The sequence below is a fragment of the Ornithodoros turicata genome, chromosome 2, assembly GCF_037126465.1.
Source record: "Ornithodoros turicata isolate Travis chromosome 2, ASM3712646v1, whole genome shotgun sequence".
In the NCBI taxonomy this organism is placed as follows: domain Eukaryota; kingdom Metazoa; phylum Arthropoda; class Arachnida; order Ixodida; family Argasidae; genus Ornithodoros; species Ornithodoros turicata.
The window spans coordinates 72,785,711-72,810,212 of NC_088202.1; the positions used below are offsets into that span (position 1 = coordinate 72,785,711).

Below are 24,502 nucleotides of genomic sequence, written 5' to 3' on the forward strand. Positions count from 1 at the left end.
ATTAGCATCTCAGCCATCCTGCTCGAAAAAGTCGTGCCCTGCACGAATGCTCTGGATTTTCTGGAGTCGCGAAATAAAAACAACAAAGATAAGGTCACCAAGATAGTAACTTAAAACAATTACGACTACTAATGTCTAAGACATACACAAGAGTATACAAGGATTAGGGGTCAATGGGTAGCGTTCATTAACTCACATATAACCTAAGCTACACAGGGTGTCCACCCTAACTGCAAAACTGATCGGTGACACATAGTGCGCGCGAACTTACATGAGCCCTACAATGTAAAGGGCCAGCCACCCTCATGCTGGCCAGAACGAAAAGAAAATACCAAGCATACCAAGTATTCGCGACAACTGACTGGTAATTTATGTTGATGTTAATGAAAAAACATTATAGGGAGAGATTGAATCCGTCACACGACAAATTCGGCTACTCTCATAAACAGACCCAAAGACTGGTAATCAATAATTTCAATCACTTAAATGACTTAGGCTAATTAAGCAGTTCGGTTGACTGTTATATTCCTGCCGAGATTCTTCGAACAACCGGGTGGGTTAGTTAACCACCGCGACATGAGCTACGCGCTGAGGTAATCAACCCAAACCGGTAATTCATGGTTATGCTCCTGTCGTAACCATTACCAATGTTGTCTTTCATATGGCGCAAAATCTTCCAAAATCTTGAACGACCGTTAACGCCTTCCTGTCCGTTTCAAGCACTGTACCACACAAATTGTACCACGGAAATGTGATTTAAGCTGTCTGTTATGCTTCATTCCCACTCGTGACCCCTGAACCGGTTCGCGAACCGAACCATTTGCAAAAACCGGTTCGAACCATCACAGTTGCCTTCCGGAGCTGAACCGGAACTGAACCCTTATCGTCGAACCTAAGCCCGAACCGAACCGATAAACGTTTCGGTTCGACTCTCTGAACAAAACCTTCCAGCGACGGGAGCCTGCCTCAAAGTCATACTAGTCGTGCCATCATCAAAGAAACAACAAAGATAAGCACAACAAAGGTTCATCAGAAAGCTGGTTGCTAGGCAATAATGTGTGGAACCAGGTGCTCCTTTTTTTTTTCTCCTTGTATATAGTATATAAAAAAAATTCAGGTTTGATCGAAATGCCTGAAAATTGGCAATAATCATTCTCTCATAACAGCACTACCAACCGATCGTAAAATTCTGAAAAATGCAGGCTGCGGCCAGGAAACTCATAGTCGGGACTATGTGTTTTTCCTGAGTCAGTAACATCGGAACCACTGCGGTATTACGTGGGCTACAGTGGCGTGTAAAATCATTATTCGCAGTTTTCTGTAGCGAGACAACTGTTATCACGATCGGTGCAACAGCAGTCGGTAAGACGATAAATTTCGGCTCCCTAATGCGCAAAGTTATTTGCGAGCTGAAATCTCACCACATGCTACACGGCACCCTTCACACTAGTACATGGGTAAAGTAACCAAGTTACAGTTGCAGTTAGCCTGCAAAAATAGTGACTGAGATACCTGAGATACTGAGATACAGTTACTCTTTTTGAAATACTCCTAGTTCCAGCTGCAGTTACCACGTTAAAGTAAGCTAGTCACTTTACAGTTACATTCTAAGGAAAAAAAGTCGAATAAATGTAAATTTCAAAAACTTTGCTTTCGCACTTGCACTGTCCTAGCATAGTTATGTTATAGCAGGTTATAAACAGGTAATTTCCCATGGGCCTTATCAGCACGGTGGGAGTTAGCCAAGGTCATCCTGTCTGCGTATAAGAAGAAAAAATTCGTGGAATGCCTGGTTAGGAAAAACAGCAGTGTACATGAAGTCTCGACAAAACAACGCCAGTAACTGGACGCTTTACAGTTACTTTGACAAAAGCTGGAACTAGTTGCAGTTAGAAGTTACAGTCGACCCCCGTTTATCCGGACTTCATTTATCCGGATCCCGCGGTATCCGGACAAAAGGCACGGGAACTGATTTTCCTCCATGTATTTTGTTCTCGTTTATCCGGACTTCAGCTTCCGGACTCGGACAGGAATTCCAGGGAACGCAAGTCGAAAATTCTTGTAATCCAGCTTCAGTTATCCGGACTACCGTGAGTAAGAGGAGACGCTGACCCCGCTTCGTCACCCTTTTCGCTGTTTTGGGGTTATTCCCGTCACACGTCAGGGACCTACATTCCTCCGTAGGGGAGACAACCCTGCACGATGACCCCCTTTTCTATTTGTGTGCGTTGGGTCACGTTGACCAGTCGAGTCATTTGGAAATATCTCGAGCAAGTGTCCGGTTCTAGAGGGAGAACTCCAACCCGAGGGACTGCTGCTTACGGCTCGTTGGCCGATGAAGACGTTCCCCTATCTGAGCTGCGATCCCTGATGCAGAGGCTCACTGCGACTGCCGTAGATGATGCTGCGGTTTCTGACTACGTTGACGTTGATAAGGATGATGACGCGTGTGCAGCTATGACTGATGACGGTGTGATTGCTGCTGTTGCCTCCGATGATGTGCAGCAAGACGGTGCCGATGACGCCAGTGAGACACAAGGCTCCGACATTGACACTTTGCGACCGCACTGACATTCTTCGAGCAGAGCAACAGCGTGGCTCAACTCTATGCAATTCGCAAAAGTTTGCAGGAATCGAGTGCCTACACTACTATGTAATAGCTGTCATTGACGAGATTTCTGTGTTTTAATTAAACCTTGCTCTGTAGGACGTTTCTATTCGGTCGTTTCATTTATCCGGATGCCCCGGTATCCGGACGATTTCGCCGGGAACGGCACCGTCCGGATAAACGGGGGTCGACTGTACTTTTGCAGAAGAGTAACTAGTTACTGCAAAACATAACTATAGCTACAATTACAAGTTACACAAGACTGGCTTACACTAAGTTACTGGCGTACTCGGCCGGCTTTGAATCCAGATGCTTGGGATCAGTACCTACTAACTGACCCACAATCTAAAAACAGAACTTCCCCACGTAACACTCTCCATACACTACCCTCCGAAGCATATTCTCCTGTTTGTAAGTTGTCGAACAGAGGCGTATGCCCTTGTAGCGACACGCAGCGGAAGACGAAGTTGATGCGCCACCAGCAGCACATCGCAAGGCGCGAGCTTTGAAATTCTTCGACGGTTTTGGCCGCCATGAGACTAATCAGTCTGGCTCTGACGGCCACGCAATAAACAGCCTTCTCCGCTACTGTCTTGGGATTGTTTCACCTAGGTTTCCCACACTGGTGACCCGAACCACGAACTTCCGCCGTCAGCCTCAACATGCTTGGTGACGCAGGGGCCAGCACCGCATCTGGCCAGCACCCTACCACGATGAGCTACGTCGCTGTCCGTTTGCCTCCCTTCTGGCACAAGAACCCCAGCATATGGTTCATCCAAGCTGAGACGCAATTTCAGCTCTCCGGCATTTCCTCAGAGCTCACCAAGTACCGGCACATTGTTGCAGCGCTACCGCCAGAAATTGCTATTGAGGTTGCCGACGTGCTCCAAGCCCCGCCGCACGAGAATCCGTTCACCAACCTGAAGACTGCCATCCTAGATCGTACCACTCTCACTGAGCGTAAGCGGCTACAGCAATTGCTCAACGCGGAGGAGCTCGGTGACCGCCGACCGTCCCAGCTGCTACGGTCCATGGAGTCTTTGCTCGGCGATCGCGCCCCGACATTCGACGCCCACTTGCTGCGGGAGCTGTTTTTGCAACGCCTTCCCCCGCAAGCCCAGATGATTCTGGCCGCAGCGTCAAGTCTCCCCATTCACGATCTTGCTCAGCAAGCCGACAAAATCATGGAAGTGGTCGGCCCAGGCGTCGCGTCACTCTCGCAGCCCTCATTCGACTCTTCGGCACCCCGCTGCGATGCTGACCGTTCTCTCCAGTTTGAAGATTTTCCCCTGCCAGGCGCGGGTTTAAGCCTCTGCTGCGACACTTCTACCGGCCGTTCCAGACCGTTCGTCCCATCAGAGCTCCGCCGCGCAGTTTTTGCCGCCCTTCACGACCTCTCTCATCCTGGCGCCAGAGCGTCTCAGAAGCTCATAGCGGAACGTTATGTCTGGCCTTCAATGAACGCAGACATCCGTTTATGGGTCCGAGCCTGCCTTCCATGCCAGCGATGCAAAATACAGCGGCATACCATCACCCCGCTCAGCAAGTTTGCCCTGCCAGACGCCCGTTTCGACTCTCTTCATATGGACATTGTCGGCCCCCTGCCTCCATCCGACGGTTTCCGGTACCTGCTAACCATCGTCGATCGGTATACCCGATGGCCTGAGGCAACACCTATCAGGGACACCACAGCTGAGACCATTGCCTCCACTTTCCTTTCCACCTGGATTTCCCGTTTTGGAGTGCCGTCTCGTATATCTACTGACAGGGGCCCGCAGTTCGAAAGCAGGCTATTCACGGCTTTCACTAACCTGCTTGGCGCATCTCGCATCAGAACAACATCATATCATCCTGCATCGAATGGCCTGGTCGAAAGGCTCCACCGTCATCTGAAAGCCGCCTTGATGGCCCATGATCACCGCTCTCACTGGACAGCCATTTTGCCACTGGTGCTTCTGGGCATCCGTGCCGCCTACAAACCGGACCTCAGCTGCAGCTCCGCTCAGCTCGTCTACGGCTGCCCCTTGCGCCTTCCCGCTGAGTTCCTCACACCACAAGAACGAGAACTCCAGCCTTCCGTGCTGCTCGATCGCTTGCGGCATGCCTTCGATAGCCTCCGCCCAGTTCCCACGCGTGCAAACTCTTCAGCTCAGCCCTACATTCCGCAGGAGTTATCCACCGCGACCCACGTTTTCCTCCGTTCCGACGCCATCAAGAAATCTCTTTCCCCCCCCCTACTCCGGCCCTTATCCTGTACATCAGAGATCGGACAAGACCTTCCGTATAGCCATCAACGGCAGGCAGGATACGGTCAGCGTCGATAGGCTGAAACCAGCTTTTTTGGAGAATCCTAACCTTATCGCCTCGTCGCTCCCCGGCCCATCGCCTGTCTACGCTGCTTCCACCAGCTCCACCAAGCGCGTCACCTGGGCAGACCGCTCTTCGTCGTTTCCAGCAGGGGGGCCCTGTAGCGACACGCAGCGGAAGACGAAGTTGATGCGCCACCAGCAGCACATCGCAAGGCGCGAGCTTTGAAATTCTTCGACGGTTTTGGCCGCCATGAGACTAATCAGTCTGGCTCTGACGGCCACGCAATAAACAGCCTTCTCCGCTACTGTCTTGGGATTGTTTCACCTAGGTTTCCCACACCCTTATGGGTAGGCTTCGGATCCCGGGATTCGGATATCCCAGAATCACGGAATTTCGGCACAATTTCATCTCCCGAAATCCCGGGATTTCGCAAGGCCAAATCCTGGGATTTCGGGATAATGAATTTCTGTTTTCTGGACAACAAATATGCGGTCGTACGAGTGAAAAAGAACGAACGATGCCTTACTGACTTTACGGCTCTCTCCTAAAAAGTATCAATTGCAATCCGAGACCGAACCAACCTCATCGTCCGCGACAATTGGAAAGAGTTACCTGCATCACGCACCACGTGAACCACGCAAGCTATGGCCGAGAAGAGTCCTCAAGTTGCATTCTCTCTCCTACGAAATCATGAGTCTTCCGATCCATAAGGCCAAACAACTGCAGAATCTCTTTCTCTCAGAAGAATTCTTTTTTTTTCCTTTTAATCTCCATGTACGCGTATGTTGGAAGGTGAGAAGAAAAACTGAGACAGCCTTTTGAGAAAACTAGAGTGGGTGCTCCAGAAAAGAACAAAACAATTACTGTGGATGAGTAAAAGGGGGAAGAGCAAAACACAAAAGGCCCCACTATAATCCAGCGCAAGATGCGAAAAACCTCATTGCTGTTAGCTGCCGCATTATTGTATGTGCTGAGCATGATGTTTGCTCGTGCACTGCTAACCACTGGAAATATCCTGGGGCGCTGGCGCATGATATACCGTAGCTGAAGAGAAGAGACGCATTCCAATGCAAAGTAAATATTCCAGCACGGTGCGAGTGTGCTCAATATAATATGCGTCGAAACTTTTGCCCGGTGAACTGTGGTCTGTCTATCTGTGTGTGTGTGTGTGTCTGTGTGTGCGTGTGTGTTTTCTTCCACTAGAATGTTCCGCGGCGATGACACGAAACGCGCACTGTATCGCAATTTGTGATAGTATGAATGTGCAGAGATACAGTCCTATATGCGGCATCCTGGGAATAGCTGCAAAAAAATCCCGATCCCGTCTTCGGATCCACATTTAGAAATCTCGAAATCCCGGGATTGTAAAAATGACAGATTCTGAACTCTACTTGCGGGACACTTTACATACGTGCCAATGGCCTCAAATCTGGGGTGGTAACGGCGTCATTCGGTACAAGCGCTGCCTTGAGCGTGGTGAAGCAATGTTTTTGCACTCCAAGGAAGAAAAAAAGGTGTACATTGGTGAGCAATTGCAGATTCAGTCCTCTATACTGCATCCAGTGCCCATTTTAGTCCCCTGAACCTGGCATTTGCTCCCCACAAGACCCTAAACGTTCCATAAACTCCTGTCCATTTAGTCCTGAAAGGGACTAATGGTTATAGCAATGGATCTAGCCCCCAAAAGAAGTAACATTATTATGTTTTTCTTCATCCTAGGCTGTGGAGTGGAGAGTGAACGAGCTGGGGTAATCTCAGAAAATTTTTCTATTCTATAACCTGAGCCTTCAGTCCTCCTACGTCACAATTTTCGTCCCAATCGCGCTCAGTTTTTTTTGCGGGCATTTTTTACGTTTTTGAAAATTACGGGCAGCACTGTGTCCAAGGCGCCACCAACTGTGCAATGTTCGTCAAGTGCGGCGGCAAAACTACATTGCATGCGGACAACACTGGTTCTAAAACAAAAGAAGCTGGCTACGTATCGGCTACGCAGTCATCATGAGCAGCACGCCAATCGGGAACACAGATCACTGTTGCTTGACAAATTCGCCATTATTTCCCACCAGACATTGCCCCCATCCGTTTTACCGCAATTTTACTAGCAAATTAAACAAAAAAAATATTTAATGTTCAGTGTCGCATGCATAACTTGTGGTGCTGGGTTTACAAGCAACAAGCTGTTAAACTGCGCCGCCAATATATCCTGCCTGTCGGCCGTTTGCTACGTTCAGACGGGGCAACTTTTTCCAGCAACTCGGACCAACTTCTTATGAGCAACTTCGAGACCGCGTGCACAAGTAGCAACTCGGTAGGTACACCCACAAGCAAGCTTACGGCAGTCGGAGGGTGTGGGTTTAAATCAAGGGGTGGTGCCTTTTCTTCAACTGCTGTTATTCAAGGCTAAGTCAGTTTATTTCGCCAAGAGGTCATACTTACCTTCAACAAATGCCTACTGATATGTTTGTGTGGCGTTACTAAAAAAGAGAGGTTAATGCTCAGCTGCACCTGTAGAATTTGAACCCATGCGAGGTAGTACGAAGGAAATCACATCATGCCATCGAGAGTCACGTGGCAATGCTCCCCCTCGCTGATTAGCCGGTGCACGAGATACTTCTCAAGCTTTCGGTCGGCGACCGATTCCCAGCAACTCGAGTTGGTGGAGGTTGCTGGCGTTGGCCGACTTCCAGCAACTCCAAAATTGCTCATAGTATGGCGGGCTAGAAGCCCGCCATACTCATAGTTGCCGGAAAAAGTTTTCCCGCCTGAATGCAGCCTTACAGTATCGGGTTTGCTTTCACTTTCCCTCTGTCTCCTTATGCAGCCAAGAGATTCTCCAATCCTATTGAGGTATAGCCTGTGAAGCCGAATCGAGGAAAAGTGGGTGTAATTTAGTCTTAAATTACGTGCCGCAAAGTAAACAATTTCTTCACCACCATTCTTCCGAAACCCCTGTACTGCATTTAGCGCTACCATTACGCAACTTCGTTTATTTTGTCAACCAGAACGACACGAGCGCTTTTTAGCACTTACTCGCCTTTCCGTTTCTCCGAGCAGGAACTCGTCCGAGTTGACGCAATGTGTGCGAGACTTTCTCCACGCAAGAATGGTGCAAGAATCTTAAGATGGAACACGCACGCGGGGCCTGAAGAGGAGACAAGTCTGCCGACACGAGGTGCAAAAAGCGTTCCATATCTCGGCGAGGCTCAAAACAACAAACACTTTCCACGTCATGAGCACATGTTGTGTACCAACGCTTCCGCGTGTTCGGATCATGGCTCTCACGTTGGCTGTTTCAAGAAGCGATACTTTTCCGGGCTGTCATAAGCGTTCAGTTTTGTGTTTTGTGAGCGAGCTCTACTTTCTTCATGGCCCTCAGCAAGAGTAACGTATGCCACTTATTTCTCTTCCGATCGGTTATACAAAGTGGTAGAGAATATCCTCCGTTTTGTTTATGTTTTCGTAGATATCCCGTGGTATCGGAGACGGGCAGACTGCTAGCATTCTTTTTTTTTTTTTTTTTGCCCAGGGCGCGTCATGTATTGTATCAGAAGATTGTACTCTATATAGATAGTGTACCGGGTGTTTCACGAAGGTCCCCCGGCGGAATAATCCGTAAACAGGTCGCGCCATCGAATAACTTTCTTGTTGGTGAAGATCCTCGGGACATCGGCCATGAACTGAGTAATGAACGGCACATTTGCATACGCTCACTAATTAAATAAACATCCTAACTTTTAAATTTACTTCGCACGCTTTCGGAACCACTGTTTTACGTACCGAGACCTTCAGCGCAAAATATTCCAAGAAAAAAAAAAAGAAGAAAACGCGTCGACACTTAGTGATTTTTTTTTAGTAGTGAATTGGTTTCGGTTTACATGTTTCTTGCGCGGAGCAGTGCACCAATGCGCTCTTTGAATCAGCTATGGAACCGCCAATTTCGCGTTCATCCGCCTGACTGACGCACGGGGGCGACGGAAGATTAGGAACAGCCGCGAGAGACGCTTTGGTATCCCTTCTCAACGCGACAGGTTATAATGTTATTACCCGCCAGCTGATAATGTAGTCCGCGGATTGCGGGTGCAGTATAAGATGACGGACGCCGTGCAGACCGGAGTCGATTCACATGCATTATTAGCGCAAATCTTTCATGTGTTTGCTTTGAAAGCAAGTAAATATGCTCTAAGCCTAAGTACATCGCCTCCTAAGAGTAGCCGCCTCCTCCGGCAAGGCCAATCACACACGCCTTTAGATTCGTGGGCACACTTGACCTGTAGGAGGTGACTTGTCCCCAGAGTTGTTAAAGTTCCTTTTAAGAAGAATCTTAGTTACAGATACATAAGAATGGGTTTAAAAGTATTTGAGTTACAGCTACGTGCAGACACCCTGTGGGAGGAAAATGACTGATACAGATAGAGATACTTACAAAAATGGACTCAGTACCTGTGCGATTACTTTTTCCATTAAATTGATTGGGTTGATTTAGCGAGCTGTTATTAGTTGCATTACGATTAATAAACGAGATTACCTTGGGTCACATGGTGTGATAACGCGTAAGGATTATCATTCTTTTTTTCTTATGGATTCTCCACACACTCGAGACATAACTTCCAAGAAATTAAACTGGACACTGACCAGACAGCACACATTAACACCCTGCGATTGATTGATTGAGATATAAAAATATGAAGACCAGCGACTCATCTCAGTTGTTTGCTGTCCTTCTTAACGTTTCTCTTCACTTGCATACCTTCTGTTTGCACGAAGCAGCACAGCCATTTCAAAATTCTTCTCCGTCATGCGGGTTCGAAGATTTGTGCTGACGAGACACCCCAAGCTAAGTAACCGCTCCACCGCGGCACTAGCTGCTTGCCAACCCAGTGTTGTACTTGAGAAATACGCTTCTGTACTGGGAATGATTGCAAAGCACTCAAGTCAGGTTCCCTCAGATCCGTGTATAAAAAAGGGAGTATGGCCATTAGAAGGAGCCAAGAAAAGAGGCTGTTACATGGAGGTCCAGTTTATTACTTTAGAGAATACATAAGGTACGTGTGTACCGGCTGATAGTTCGAAGGAGACTGCGCCTTAGCGTTCGTCTTACGTTTACACTTGAGTGCGGGAGAGCAAAGTTCACTTGACAGCGTCCGGCCTCGAGTGTTTCGGGCACGTGTGTGTGTCTCGAATAACCGCTCACATGATCGGTTGCTATGCGGCGTACGCAGCACTCTTTCCCACCCATGAAAAGTGGTCAGTGATGTGACCTGTGTCGCGGTCGGAGCGAATATCGATGTCCTTCGGTTTCTGTCGACTCCGATGTGTCATCTGCACTGTTAGAAAAATGTATACCTTTTAGGGTATAAACGGCTTGTCCCAGGGCGCATACCTTTTGAGGTATAAACGCTATACCTCCTCCGAGGTATAGTAACTTTATACCTCCCTGAAGGTATATTATTTGCATCTCATGGTATAAACATATATCCCCGTGAGGGTATATTTTCGAACCCGGGCTGTAATCTTGAAAAACTGGAATATTCGATTTTTTTCAGCGCTATATAGGGGTGGCACTTCCCTGATCCAGCTCGTAACAAAATTAGAACAAAATAATATTGAGCGACAAGTGCTTTAATGACAATAACTACCTCAAGAAGGAAAAAGAGAAAGAAAATACCTGGACACGCACACAAACGTACCCACAAACTCATATTCACAAAGTGCAGGTGTAAAACGTAGAGGAGAGCTCATGCAGATTACTCGCAACGCAAGAAGCAACGTGGGAGGATTTGGTGGAGAACAGATACTGGTATAATACATCGTGGCTTCGCAAAGTGTGGGGCACCTTCGCCCGGCAAGCAACTATATGAGTGAGGACGCGTAGATTTGGTCATTTCAGAAACAAATAGCACGCAGCTATAAACCATTCCCCCTATTAATTACGATGCAACTGTATTGGTGACTGTGTTTCCTAATTAAATTACTGTTTAGCTGAGATGGTATACTGTCTCCACCACAAATTACTGTGGTACCACAGGTTCACATCTAAAGTATACGAAACACCGAAGGTATAAACGCAAGAGAGAAATACCTTATTATACCCTCAACTGGCGTTGAAGGTATAGCCTCGGCGATTTATACCTCCCACATGGTTTAAACGGGGTATAGACGTTGGTGATGAGGTATAAATATGGTAGTTTAGTCCTGGTTTATCCCTTCGTTATACCTCTTCTATACCTTTTCTTCTAACAGTGTGTGGCGTCATGGGCCGCGTTGGATGGGTCGGATGCGTGAGCTGTATCACTTTCGGAAACCGCGGTATCTGCGCCGTAGCGGGTTCGCATCTGGTCAAGGTGGCGTGTGACAATACCCTGGGCCATTTGCACTTTAGCCATGCGACTTCCTAGGCCCTCAAGCACGACACCCGGCATCCATCCCGGTCGATCGCATTGTTTGCGCGCGTAGACAGGTGCTCCAGGTTTCAAACGACTGTCCACGTCTTGGTGGGTTGTCTTTTGGTTTTTGAGCACATCGGCCTTGATGACATCCAAGCGACTACGTGGCAGAAAATTGAATAACATTTCCGCTGGAGCCTTTCCCCCATGGGCAGCTGATGGTGTCCTTCCGTGGTTATGTAGCCAGCGTTGGAGCCGGATTTCCAGGGGCCGTCCGTCAGCTTCTTAAGAAGTTCTTTTACGCTTCTAACAGCCCGTTCTGCAAGTCCGTTTGACTGCGGATGATAAGGATCTGTTCGCATGTGGCAAATCCCATATGCCGCCTGCTGGCATATCGGGCACGAACGTACTCGTTGTTCCACGCCTCGGTCGATTCCTGGCCACCAAATCAGGGTTCTGATGAATGCTTTGGTTGCATTAATTCCCTGGTGTGTGCCGTGAAGCTCTGCTGGCAGAGCGTTTCTTGCTCGTTTTTGATATCACTATGCGCTGTCCACGCAGTATGAGGTCCCTTCCTACCAAGGCTTGTCCGGAGCAGCCGACCACATATAGCTGTCCGTCAGCCTCTCTACCCAGGTGTTCAACTGGTAGTCTGAGAACACCGAGAACAGGCAAAGTTCCAAGGTAGCACGACAGTTTAATGTCGCATGGCGAAATAGGCGGCCATGCCGTGGCATGCCTCTTGTAGACGCCTTCACTGATCACGCAAACTGGAGATCCTGTGTCGAGCTCCATATCTAACACAACTCCAGCCCACTTCAATTTGAGCATGATTGGCTTCATCTTACTTGAAGATGGTCCCTTTAGCGTGTACAGGTTGAAGCATTCTTCCTTAGAAGGTGTCTCAGCGTAGTTGCCTTTGTCTTCTACCAGTTCCAAGGAGTTATCTTTTTTATCCAAGAAGATATCTTTTGCTGTCCCGTCTTACATTGACTAGCGAGGTGTCCGCGCTTCTTGCATCGGAAGCACTCTTTGTCTTTGAACGGGCAGTTTGGAGGCTTGTGCTCTTTGCTTCCACACCTGATACACGAAAACGGCTTCTGTGAGTCATTCGGCTTTCGTTCTTGCTTGCTTTGCTTGCGAATCGCGTTGACGTCTCCATTGACACCTGACGCGGATGCCGCACTCGGCTCAAGTTCCTTAGAGCTCTGAGCTGCAAGCTCCGCTGCCGTAGCAATCTCAACACTTTGTGCGAGTGTCAAGGTCTTGGGCTTCGTCAGCAAAACTTTCGGGACGCTCTTATCCTTAATTCCGATGACAAATCTGTCGCGCAAGTTGCGTTCAACCGCAGCACCAAAGCCACAGCGGTCAGCGATTGCACGGAGTTCGGCAACGAAAACAGTAACGGTTTCTCCGCCTCACCTTGCGTGCGGTTGTGAAATCGAAATGTTTCCGCTATTTCCGATGGCTCTCGGGACTGAAACGGCTTGTTAGAGTTGTCATGATTTCGGTATAAGGCACTTCCATTGGTTTCCTTGGGGCGAGAAGTCCACGCAGTCTGCTGTGCGTCGGCGCACCCACCGATGAGATGAAAATGGATCTCTTTTTCTTCTCGTCCGTAATGCAGTTGGCATCATAAAAGGCGTCCAGTCGTTCCTTGTACTGGTCCCATGTTTCCTCGAGCTCAATGAACTCCGGTACTTTTCCGATGGCAGACATGAAGGTAGGAGCAGGGCCGGTTCCTTCCGTCTTGGGCATGACGTATCGAGCGCTACCACCAAAAATATGTACGGTGAATGTCACGTAGATCCTGGTCCCGTACTCGTCGCCAGTGTTACATGGAGGTCCAGTTTATTACTTTAGAGAGGCTCAACCTGTTAATCAAACTTGGGTGCATTTCATTCGTTGTTGATTTCTATGGGAGCCGCCATGACAACAAAATTTCCCAATCATGGAGGTGTTGCTTGGAACGGCGAAGCGGGGATTTCGTGACAAAAAAAAAGTTCATAAACTACTTTAATTTCATTCTGTGAGTATGCATCATCTTGTAACTATAGTTGCAAAATCACCTTTAACTTTCGCTCCGCCTTCATTATTTACGCGACAATGACATGTTACGTCGCTAACGTTGGGCCTATAGCGAACTATGCGAACGCTCCTGACCCTAAGAACACGATCACAATCACGATCACGAAAAGAACACGATCACAAGAAACCAGCAGGAAGGACGACACTGATACGTAACAACGTTTTTATTTACATGATGATGAGTGGGAAGTTTCATCGCCAGGGGCGACACCCCAGTGTTGCGCGAGATTTTGCATTATATAATTGAATTTTATTGATACATATATCTTTGCACATTTTTGATTCCATCTGTAGTATGTTACGCGATTAAAAGTTCATACCCGCATCCATCTGTGTACGAAGAAGCGGTTCTGTCGCCCTCCTGGCCAATCAGTTCTGCCATAGGAACCATTTCTGCTAGATATCTGCAGATCTGAGTCTTCCCGGCATACCTCTCTCCGTCCACATGGCGTTGATAAACGTGGCCGCAAAATCCATTGCTTTGGTATGCCGGGAGGGATATCCGTTTCAATCCAAACCAATCCAATTTCCCGAACATGGTGGCGCCCAGTAAATAAAGGTGAGGTATAACTTTGGATAGCCTGTACTGTAATAATACCGAACAGTTTTTCCGGCGGTGATTGGTGGGAGGAGCTCCAGGCATAGGCATGCAGGTCCAATTAATGGCCATACTCCCTCTTTTATACACTTCGCTGGGTTGCCTAGCCGGATTGCGCCACCTCTTGATGACGGTTGTCGCTCATGTTTTTTTAATGAGAAGCAATACTTCGGAAAATAGTAAAAGTTACCGAAAAAAGTAAATGAGTTGCAGATAGAAGTATACCCCATGAAAATATATCTGATATTTCACTCAAGAAACACACAAAAAAAGTATCGAAATACGCGTACTCAGTTGCTTTTACTGAGTTACTTAACAACCCTGGTTGTCCCAAAGTAACCGGCAACTGGTAGCGCATGCCAGGCCTACCATATTCACGCACACAAACAAGATTGGAGCAGCTTTGACCAAAGCTTTCCTCTCCTGGAATTGTCGGCACGCTTTTCAGTTTCAATGCGATCGTACTGGCAATTGTAGGCGATGACTTGAAACAGTATATGGCGCTTGATGTGTAGCGGTTTTTCGTGACCGATAGCGGAGCACATACTCTACATTTATGTCACCTCACGCACCTCACAATGTAACCTCACGATGTCATCACCACCGCAGTCCTAATTGCTACGGGGATCCACTATGGGTGATTGGAAAGAGAAAGTAAAGCAGAGTGTCAATTTGTCTGGCGGAGTGGCACACTGTATTGAGGTCAGGAAGTAGCGCTGTTACAGAAGAACCCACCGTGAAAAATCCCTCGAAATTACCCCTCTTTCCCAGCGAGAATACGTATACTGCGTTGACTCATCCTTCAGTGCTATGGCCATAACTGGAAAAAGATGCGAATCGCCACGCAACTGTTCAGCCTCTCTGAGTTCTCCATCAGATTGCCTCGAGAAGCGAGAAAAGCGAAAAGCCAAACGACACTCAACAATGTTTTTGTGTGTATGTGATATTTGTCAAACTTCAATACATCAGGACAGCGACAATGAACTCGACCAATTGGCTCTGTTACTGTTACGCGTGAACTGCTGCGACAAAAGGGACATACTATTATCACTAAATGAGACACCCCCCGCCCCAATCATGATCATCATCATCAAAATGAAATTGCTGTTTGAGACTGACTGCAGAAATTGCTCGAAACTACGGCCAAAAGTAGGGGTGCCGACAGCTCCAGGAGCCCTGACACATCGACACATGTGGTAAACTACTCCAGCCACACGTGAGAGACCGAGCGTGAAACTGATGACGCAGCCCAACTCTTGCGGCCTGCGGCTCTCCTCCTTTTGACAACTGTAAATATCACCTGCACGTGCAAAAAAGTTTCAAGCGCCGAAGGAGCCCTAACAGCGTATACGTGATTGTAGTGAACACTATCATCGGTTCCCAACGTCAATGAAGAAGAGACATTACCTTGCTAGCCATACCTGCACAAATACTTGCGTGGGAGTAAACCTATACCCAGCAATGATGAAACCCGCATGTGTGTTCATACTTTTCTCTTAAATAAGCAGATGTCAGAAACAGCGATGCAAGGACTCCATGAGATTATGTATAGAGTGTATACGGCAGTTTCCTGCAGAGCAGCCATCTTGCCTGACGTCACCCGGTCGCCATTACAGCAGTGTGGGGGCGTCATGGCCGCGCCCGGTGATATTGCGCCGAAACCAACGCGGGAGGTTTTTGTAACTTTTTTTTTTCACATATGTGATGCTCTATCATTAGCCAATGGCCGGCCACTGTGACTTGGTAAATTGACCATGTTGTACGGGCATCGAACGCTGATACCCTGGCAAGGTTAGGGTCGACCCTATCCCGAACCCCTTAATAAGTTCAACTAATGTGTCGGATGTTATGCAATTAATATGTTATGTAAAAGTAGTAACTTTCAGACCACACCGTTCACGTAATAATTGAGAACGTCATGATGACGTTACAGCAATTGATTATATTTTATGTGTCTGATCTCTATTGCTTCTGTAGGTCACCTATCTCCAAATGTTCCCATAAAGCAATATCATAAACACACCTCACGTTGCCGAATGGCGGCACAGTTCCTCCTGAAGTCGGCCCAGGACGCATACTTACCCCCCACTAACCACCACTCCTTCCTGCTGTCGCCATCTGTGCACATCTGTACACCGCTGATAGCCACAGTTGTCTCGCGGCGCTAACGTGGAAGTAAAAAAAAAAACTGTTGTCAATGCCTGTCAGGATCGGCCATGGTTTTCAAAGATGCATGATGTCTAGTATTATCTGATGGCAACGTATTCATTAGGCTGTAATGGAGCGGCATGCGTCGAAAGATGCTTCTCGTGAACCTATGTGCATTACATCTGGTCAAAGCGCTTTAGAACTTCGCTGAACAATGGGAAACCAAATATATTGGAAAGACGTAACGTTGAACGACGCGACTGCGCTGAATGTAGAATGTAACCTCCGGAAGCGAACCAACGATGTCAAAGGAATGACGGAGTTTCCTATCAATTGTCTTATGTGCAGTCCACAAATTCCTGCGGGTGCGTGGGAGTATAGTAGTCCTTTTAGCTGAGCTGATCCTTCGACAATGAAAGTACACACAGAGACATGCATAGCCGCATTGTAGTTTGTAGTGTAGCACCGCAATCAACCATTCTTTTCTGAAATGAATATGTTCACGTTGCACAGTATTGGGCCAAAGATATTGAGAGGAAGTTTTCCAAGGGCGAATAGGGTCAGTCAGGTCCACTCTAGTTCTCGTGCTTTAGTCGGAAATGTTATTTGTCAGAACAGTTACTTTCGATGGAGTCCCAGCTTTAAGGTCCACTGCGAACCCACGTAAGTACATACTGAAAATTAACCGTTCTTCGTGAGTTCTTCATAGTGCAAGAACCTTTCTCTGAACTTTTCTTATCTTCGAGAACGAAAGAAGGGCTAAGGATCTCCTGGCGTCCTGCTTTTGGAGAACCTTTTAATTGACGGATGAAAAATACGGACAAGCCGGTGTCCTTTCTCGAACGGTTATTTTTCTCTGCGTACAACAACAACAACAAGAACTTTATTTTGAAATGATGACTGGGGAGTTTCATCGCCTAGGGCGATACTCTACCCCACTGCTGGTGGACCAGAAGGAAGATGGATCAGGATCGAAGTCTTAAGGTGGGTGTCCGAAAATGTCAAAAGAGCTTTGAGGGCAGAGCGTTGGTCGGCTGTATTTGGCCAGGGACCAAGCAATTTTCAGACAGAGAGAAGGGGGGAGTCGAAAGTCCAGCTGGTTAAGAGACCCCGAGCGAAGCCGACACGAAACCATTAAATGTTTAAATGTAAATGCAAACGAAGTACTACATTAGGCATTCCGCTTTTCCCCCCTAGACTGACAGTCCGTCAAAAAGTAGGTATAGCGCCTTCTGAATGCCTGAGTTGACGAACATAAATAGACTTCTGGTGGTGCCATCCCTGAGCGGAGCAATGCACTTCAGCTGGCGCTGCGTTTTTCTATTTCTTTTTGAGTGCTTCATGCATTCCCACATCTAATTATGCTGTCGTTCAGGACAACTATTACCTCAGCGATCTCAGCCAGAGTAGCCACTTCGAGCGCGTAGTGCTTGTAGTATTGTCGACAGTTCTAGCGATCATTTCACAAATCTTATATCTATGAAATTTATCACATTCCACTCGTTTCACTTCGTATATGTGCTTCTACCCTGAAGCGAGAAATCTTTCAGGGTAGTTCAAACTATAGACGCAACTCAGCGTTCCTGGTCCCAGTATACGGAAAAATGTCGCTAAGCACAAGCTAATTTAGCGACATAATCCCTACAATGGCAACACTACTGCAGAATGACTTATCCAGAAACCTATAATCATGGTTCGAAACTTGGCAGGTGCCTCTAGATTTCAACTCCGTAATACTTACTTCGTACTGTCACTCTGGCCTGAATAATACAACCCTATTTCTCTCTAACACCTACAAATATCTCCCGTGTTCTCCTTGGCTCATTTAACTTCAAACGACTGCATTGATAGCAGAATTTAAAAGGCTACTCACGCCGGAGTGTTTATTCTGCCTAATCTCAAATCGGCACCACGCCAACTTTAAATAACTCGCTTGTCTTACAGTAGTTCGCGGTAAAACAGTATATGCATCGTCACTATGAAACCACACAAAAAATATTTGATGACTCTAATCATTAACCATTGTAGTGGGCAGAAGACGAAGAGGAGAGGTTGCGAGGAAAACAATAAAGTTAACGTTCCCGTGTTCGAGGCTGGAGGCAAGGTGTCTCCCGTGTGGAACATTACAACCATCTATGGCGGGCTAGAAGGACTGGTGTGCCAAGCGCCTAATCTAATGCATGGGGAGCGCGTGGTCACGACCGTGGACAAGATGGCGGCGAAATGCACGAGCTTTTGCGCTGTCGCTCGCAGCGCGCCACGCCGAAAGGCACATTTTTGTGGGGCTCACAAACGCTCTTCTGTTGCGAGCCGACCACGTGCTGTTCCTGCTGCACAGATTCGCACCGGCTGAAAAGTTGTACAGCCCATCTGCGCCAAAAGTCGCGAGCGCTCGCGCAAGGTCTTCTCTCTGGTTGTTTATTTAGTTTTCATGTGCAAATATAGATCGTCCGGACTTTGAACGATTGCTGCGTAAGGCATTCTGTCAGTTGGCAATACAAAAAGGCATTCTGTGAGATGAGACGCACTAAAGCAAATATTCTCCCTTGCCGCAGTAGCAACGCCGTGAAACGTAAAATTTTTAGGAATGCCCAATATGGGTCGTCTAGCTACCAATGCATACACCCATGGACATTGATTAACACCGCCTGGCATGGGCGCCGCTAGGATTTTCTCCAGGGGGGGGGGGGGGGGTGCAAACCAATGCCGACCGAGGTGGCGGTGGGGGGGGGGGGGTCGTTATGGGTGCCCCGAGTGCAGGGCGGGTGTGGAGGTGTTCGGGCTGGTGCTCAAGGTACGGGATGTTCCTCTAGTTCTGGGAGTCGAATGCGCCCGCAACTATACTGTTTTGGGTCAGTAACCCTATGCTTCGGAATTTTTACGTTTTGCCGTTTCTCGGCAACGCAATCCCTTGTCCGTGCAAAGGCTCGTTCCTGATTTTCTGTTTCATAGTACGTTTGCCGTCGCCACTCCTGCTGCCCTTTCTGTCAGCGATTATGTCATTTCTGTTGATTTCGCAAAAACGAGAACACACGGTGAAACAGCCGTGTCTACTTGTGACAAGTTGACAATATCAAGTGGTGGCTTATTCAGCAGATATGGACGTCAGCATCAGTATAGACGATAATTCTCTACCCTCACTCCCTATGTCCCTCACTCTTTAGACAGAAACTGTAGGCGCCTTTGCTTTTCTCGCGCAAAAGAGTTGATAGCTTTTTCCACAAATGTGTTGTCGCCACCCACTTTTTCGCGATGAACCGTTCATCATACACAGCGCGTTTACCCGGTCCTCAGTCATTGTGGAACGAAACCAGGTTCTTACCCTCCGCAGGGTGCAGAAAAACTGTTCCACGGTACATGTTGTAGCAGGCAAACAGTATGAAAGAAAAGCGTGCTGTCCACAATACGCTTGCGCATACACATCCGAGCCTGTGTGATAAAATGTGGGTGAACCTAGCCGTCCAGATTCGAAGCGACCTTAACGGCCTCACGCTGTACAAGCCTGGCATCCCCCGAAGCAAGAGTTCGTCAAGCTCATGCTCACCATTACCGAACCGTTTCCTTTCGTACGTTTTGTGATGTACTGCATGGGACATAGGCGCCGACTGCGGGGGGGGGGGGGGGGCGCGGGGGCCCTTGCCCCCCCGGAACATGAACTAGGGGGGGGCGCCGCCTCCCCTGGGAAGTCCCGCTTAGAGACTGACACCAACCTTTGGGGCTCGGAGCGCCCGGGTCAAAAGAGCGAAGAGGCACCAACCCCAAAAAAGCATCTTGCAATTTGTAAAATATGTATCCGCCCACCATACTTATTATCACAGTAGAAGGTGAGGCGAAGAAACACAGAGGATGACACAACACATTGCCTGAATTTCGCCCAAAGCAATCAGATCAATGAAACGAAAGCAGTCGAAAAGGTACCTGCAGCTGCCAGTGAGGTGCAACGGTAGAATCTTCGGAACGCATATCCCTTGGGAGCTGGTTCAACTCCCGCTGGTCCATTTCATTGACAATATTCATAATATCGCGCGCATTTCGGGTCAAACACCGAGGATTCAATGCGTTTTGTTTCTTTTGGACTCAGTTTTCAAAGGCGTAATGCCTTCAGTTGTGCACATGTTCACTGTTTACGTTCTCTCTGTTTTTCTTTTTTTCTGTTCTTCCTTCCTCTTATTTCTATACCAGTTCTGCATACATCATAAGATCCCGCCAGAGTGTGTGATTATTTTTGTGTTCTTCATTTTTCTTTTTTTTTTTCTTTTGCTTTTTTTTCTTTTCCTTTTTTGTCTTCCCCCTTTCACTTTTTTTGGAATAACACGCCGACATCCATCTGGTTTACCTTTCTTTTTTTCTTAATAAACATATCCCCCCCCCCACCCCCCACCCCCGCCAGAGTACTTATTTCGCGGTGCGCCCTTGTCCCCCCTGGGAAAATGAAAACTCTCCGCCTCTGGCATGGGATACATTTCATTACCCAGTAGTTTGACAGCTCGCGTTGGTTTCGTCATCCACCAATATGCTCTACCAAAAACTGTGTTCGAAACAGGCAACAATATGCCTCATGATGGCTTTTTATTTGGGATACGCACCTTTTCCTCAGCTGCAAATGCAAGACCGCCCATCACAGTACACATCGATACTAACTCACTTAATTGATACGCCGTATAATTTTTTATGTGTAAAAAGCCGTGCGGCAGTCTAAAGTTTCTATTTGTGTGCTTCACCAGTCGTGCAAATGATGTTCGCACATTACCGTTTCTGTTTCTGTTTGCCATATACATGTTGAAGGAAACACGATTTGTTTTTGAGAATGCATTTGTTGCAGCTGCCGAGACCGACAGCACGTGCGTATAAGACAGCTATGAGCACGCGCACGCTTCGCTTTTATTTATTTTGTATTTTCGGTAGATTTCATCTATTTTTCTCATGCGCTGCACTCCGGAGCGCGCTCAGATGCTGTTCATATACCCTATCACGTGAGGGAGAGGGCGCTGGAAACGACAGCGCTAGCAGCCCGTGGTAGCCACCTGCCGGGAGGCCCATCGTCCGGACCCGACTTCATCCTTCGCTCAGCACACCATTCATTCTAGCCCGCCATAAACCATCTAATGTAGCCTAGAATTCAATGGAGTCTATCCAAAACAGAGCGACGAGTTTCATGGCTAACAATTTTTCGCGTACCACATCCGTAACTATACACTGAAATTTGAGCTTCACCTTGTTTCTCTATAGAACAGCTCCTGGTTATATAACGCTTAACTATTTTCACAACGTTCACAAGTTTTTTTCACAACGTTCTTACTGTAGAGTGCCCAATTCACCGCTCCATCATCATTTCCCTCCGTTTCGACCTCATAAATGAAACTCATAGCTTCGATGGAGTGGCTTCCCCAAAAACATCATATAGTAATAGATCTGTCCGTGTCTGCTATATTCGTACAATACGATACGTACTGATATTCAGCTACGATGTACATTAATCCATCCACTTGCAATCGCTATTACTTTTGATCACAATATGCGTTGGTGCTTTTCGTAACCGTAAACCATCCCTCAACTATGTTATGTCCCTGTACCTTTAGAGGCATACGTCCAAATAAGTAAATGTGCAACGTCCTATGTCCCCATTAGATAGACTTTGCGAGCACTTCGTGGGTAGCAATCCAGAGTTGATGGGCAACGTTTTTGCGTACATGTAGAAGCAGTTGTGCCGGTCTGCACAGGTCCGTATTGAAGCGACACCGAGACGACGAAGGGAAGGCGGAGACCCGTCCTCGTCTCTGTGTCGCTTCAACATGGGTTTATGGGTAACTTGAAATGAAGCATCAATCACGTGGAATGTTGACCAGAGCGGCGTAGCCAAAAAAATATTTGGGGGTGGGATCTATGGGGACTTTACATGGGAGAGGAGGATTTCTCCTCGTTTCCCTCTCCCAAATGCACTACCAAAGGTTTCGGGAGGGGGTTTGAACCCCTAGAATCCCCCTCCCTTCTCTCTCTCTCTGGCTACGCCAGTGCCAGAGATCATAGGCCATTTTGGGTCTTTCATCGCGTTTTCTCTAATGGAAAGAGGTCAATGCTTTTCAGAATGGTACAGCGCTTCTTTTTTTTTTTTCAGTTACTGGGACGGGTCATAGATCAGTAAAAGTACGTTCACTGTTAGTATACATCAAGCAATTAAGAAAGTAGACGCCCTCACCGCTTTTGCAGCTTTCTTTATAAATTGTTGTATAAACTCACGGCACTGCTGGTGCCTTTTTTTTCAACTGCCATCATTCCGTTGAAGTACGCAACTGGGCGTTGTGAGGCTTGTGTAGTATTTGTCCTTCTATGTTTCATTGAGTCATCCGTTACAGCGCCTCATGGCTTGTGCTACACGTTTCGTTAGAAAGCGGCGTGCTTCAGCAGTCACTTAGCAACACATATGCTAAAAGAGAAATTAACGTACTTTCTTAGTTTGCGCAAGCCGTTATCACTTCATCAAAACCCTGGAAGTTTTCTTTTCGCCAACTACACTTTGCGCAATTACTCGTCTTCCGCCGAAAACTTGAGCGCCCTCAAGGGCGCAATGTATGCAAAGCCTGTCTAACTACAGTTGGGCGATTCTCCTCCAAGTGCCTTTCATTCATAAGTAATTACGTTTAATGATGCCTAGGGCACAGCCCAAACCAGCGATTTGCTTCTTGCCATATTCCTGCAGCGGAGGAGTTCGGCAGTTATTCTGTGCCCCCCTTTAGTATTACAGGCAGCCAGTTCCTTGCTTCCACTTCACTGGGTCCCTTATTGCGGGGTGGGCGCTCTCCTCTTCTTTTCTCAGTTTATTGCACCGTTCTTAGAGGTGGCTGTTTACTTTGCTCTCGCTCCGCTGCCTAGGCGGCCACCTCAGATGAAAATTTCCCTGCCATCTTTCAGTCGAGGACCAGCGGGGCGTACACACTCCTGTTCCGCTGAATCAGCAAGAGCCTTAGGATGGATAAGGTTCTTAATAGAACAACGCCGTATACAGAGAAGCGAAGACTATTACGTTCTGGGAATTAGCGTGTTTTAACACGTTAAAGCAATCGATGAAAATCTTTGCAGATCGCGACTACTGCATTTCTACTTTCTTGTTTGGTGACGTTATTACCGAGCGATCTGCCTGCCAATAAGGCGGCATGTTGCTCGTCGGGGATCGTATGTCCTACGCCGACTTTAAAGGGAAATGTGCCGACATTTGCCCTACAGCACCCGGACAGCGCAGCCGGTACCGAAATTCGAACCCGGCTCGCCTTCCAGTCTCGGCGTAGAACGCGTGGATCTGCATTTTCTTCTTTTCTTAAGTTCTTGCCTGGCAAGCAGAGCCGTCCTTTGTGAACCGCAGGTCTTTACTGCATTCAGGATGCATTCATAGAGTTTGGCGCTTGTGTGGCACGCGAAATTAGCAAAAAAGAAAGAAAAAAGTTGCTTTCTTTTAAGAAAAAAAAAAGCAACTCAGTGCTCTTGGGGGGCTTCAAAGAGACATCGTCGATCGCAACACTGTCCGGAGCTAGAGGACATAATATCATTTAAGTTGACAGTCGCTTACTTGTTGACCTTCCGAAATTCAGTGTTTGCCTGATCGATTGGTTGCGATTCAGCTTATCGAAGTGGCACCTTCCTTAGGAGAGACTGACACCACCGTAAGGATCCAGCCAGTAAAAGACCATGAGCTGCCTCATGTTATAAATATCACTCGGAGTTCCACTCACGTGTCTAGTCACACTTTTTTGATTGTCTTCAAGTCATGCTGTCTTTGTCATCGGCTGACTCCAACTTCACCGAAATTTCCTCGGAGCCGTAAAACGTGCAGTATGCGGTACACATCTGAGTATATTTGGTCGATGAGCTGAAAAGAATCAGTCTATGTAGGTTCAGAAGTATCTAGGTAATAATGCTCCAGAGTCTAAATAGTAAGGCCGTAAGATGGTTGTTCCACCGTACACGCGGTGCCAATGCTCATCCCGTAGACAAGGTGAGCTTGAGGACAGTTAATGACAGAGATGACTTAGAAGCAGTATGAAGAAGTGTCAACAACGCCTACAGCAATGAAGCAGCGTATCATGTTATCATATTCAAAAGTGTGCGCGTCAAATATGTATTTTTGAGTAACTTTTGAGTATATGAGCGTGTGCAATAAAAAGCACCTGGTTGAGCGTGCAGCTCGAGCAGGACATCCCATAGCCATCAGAAGATCGGGTTCGGACGTGTATTCATTAGCTGCCGTTAGCAATCTGTTGTCTGCGACGTGGTCTTCCATTCCATTCCACCCTTTGTTCTTAGAGTGTGCTGTAATTGGCCGAGGCGGTCGACATCGCGACCTTATATGCACACGTAGCGAAAGAGGGAGAGAAT

General features: G+C 47.5%; 1 protein-coding gene and 1 long non-coding RNA gene across 10 annotated transcripts in view; both read right to left on the minus strand.

Moving 5' to 3' along the window:
- Positions 1–12,811, minus strand: part of LOC135385561 (uncharacterized) — a 390,670-nt gene extending 377,859 nt beyond the window's left edge. Inside the window, exon 1 of the long non-coding RNA XR_010420447.1 lies at positions 12,724–12,811. This is a non-coding gene — a long non-coding RNA (uncharacterized LOC135385561). The remainder of the gene's footprint in view (positions 1–12,723) is intronic.
- LOC135385560 (glutamate-gated chloride channel-like) overlaps positions 1–24,502 on the minus strand; it is a 468,552-nt gene that overhangs the window by 233,210 nt on the left and 210,840 nt on the right. The window lies entirely within an intron of this gene.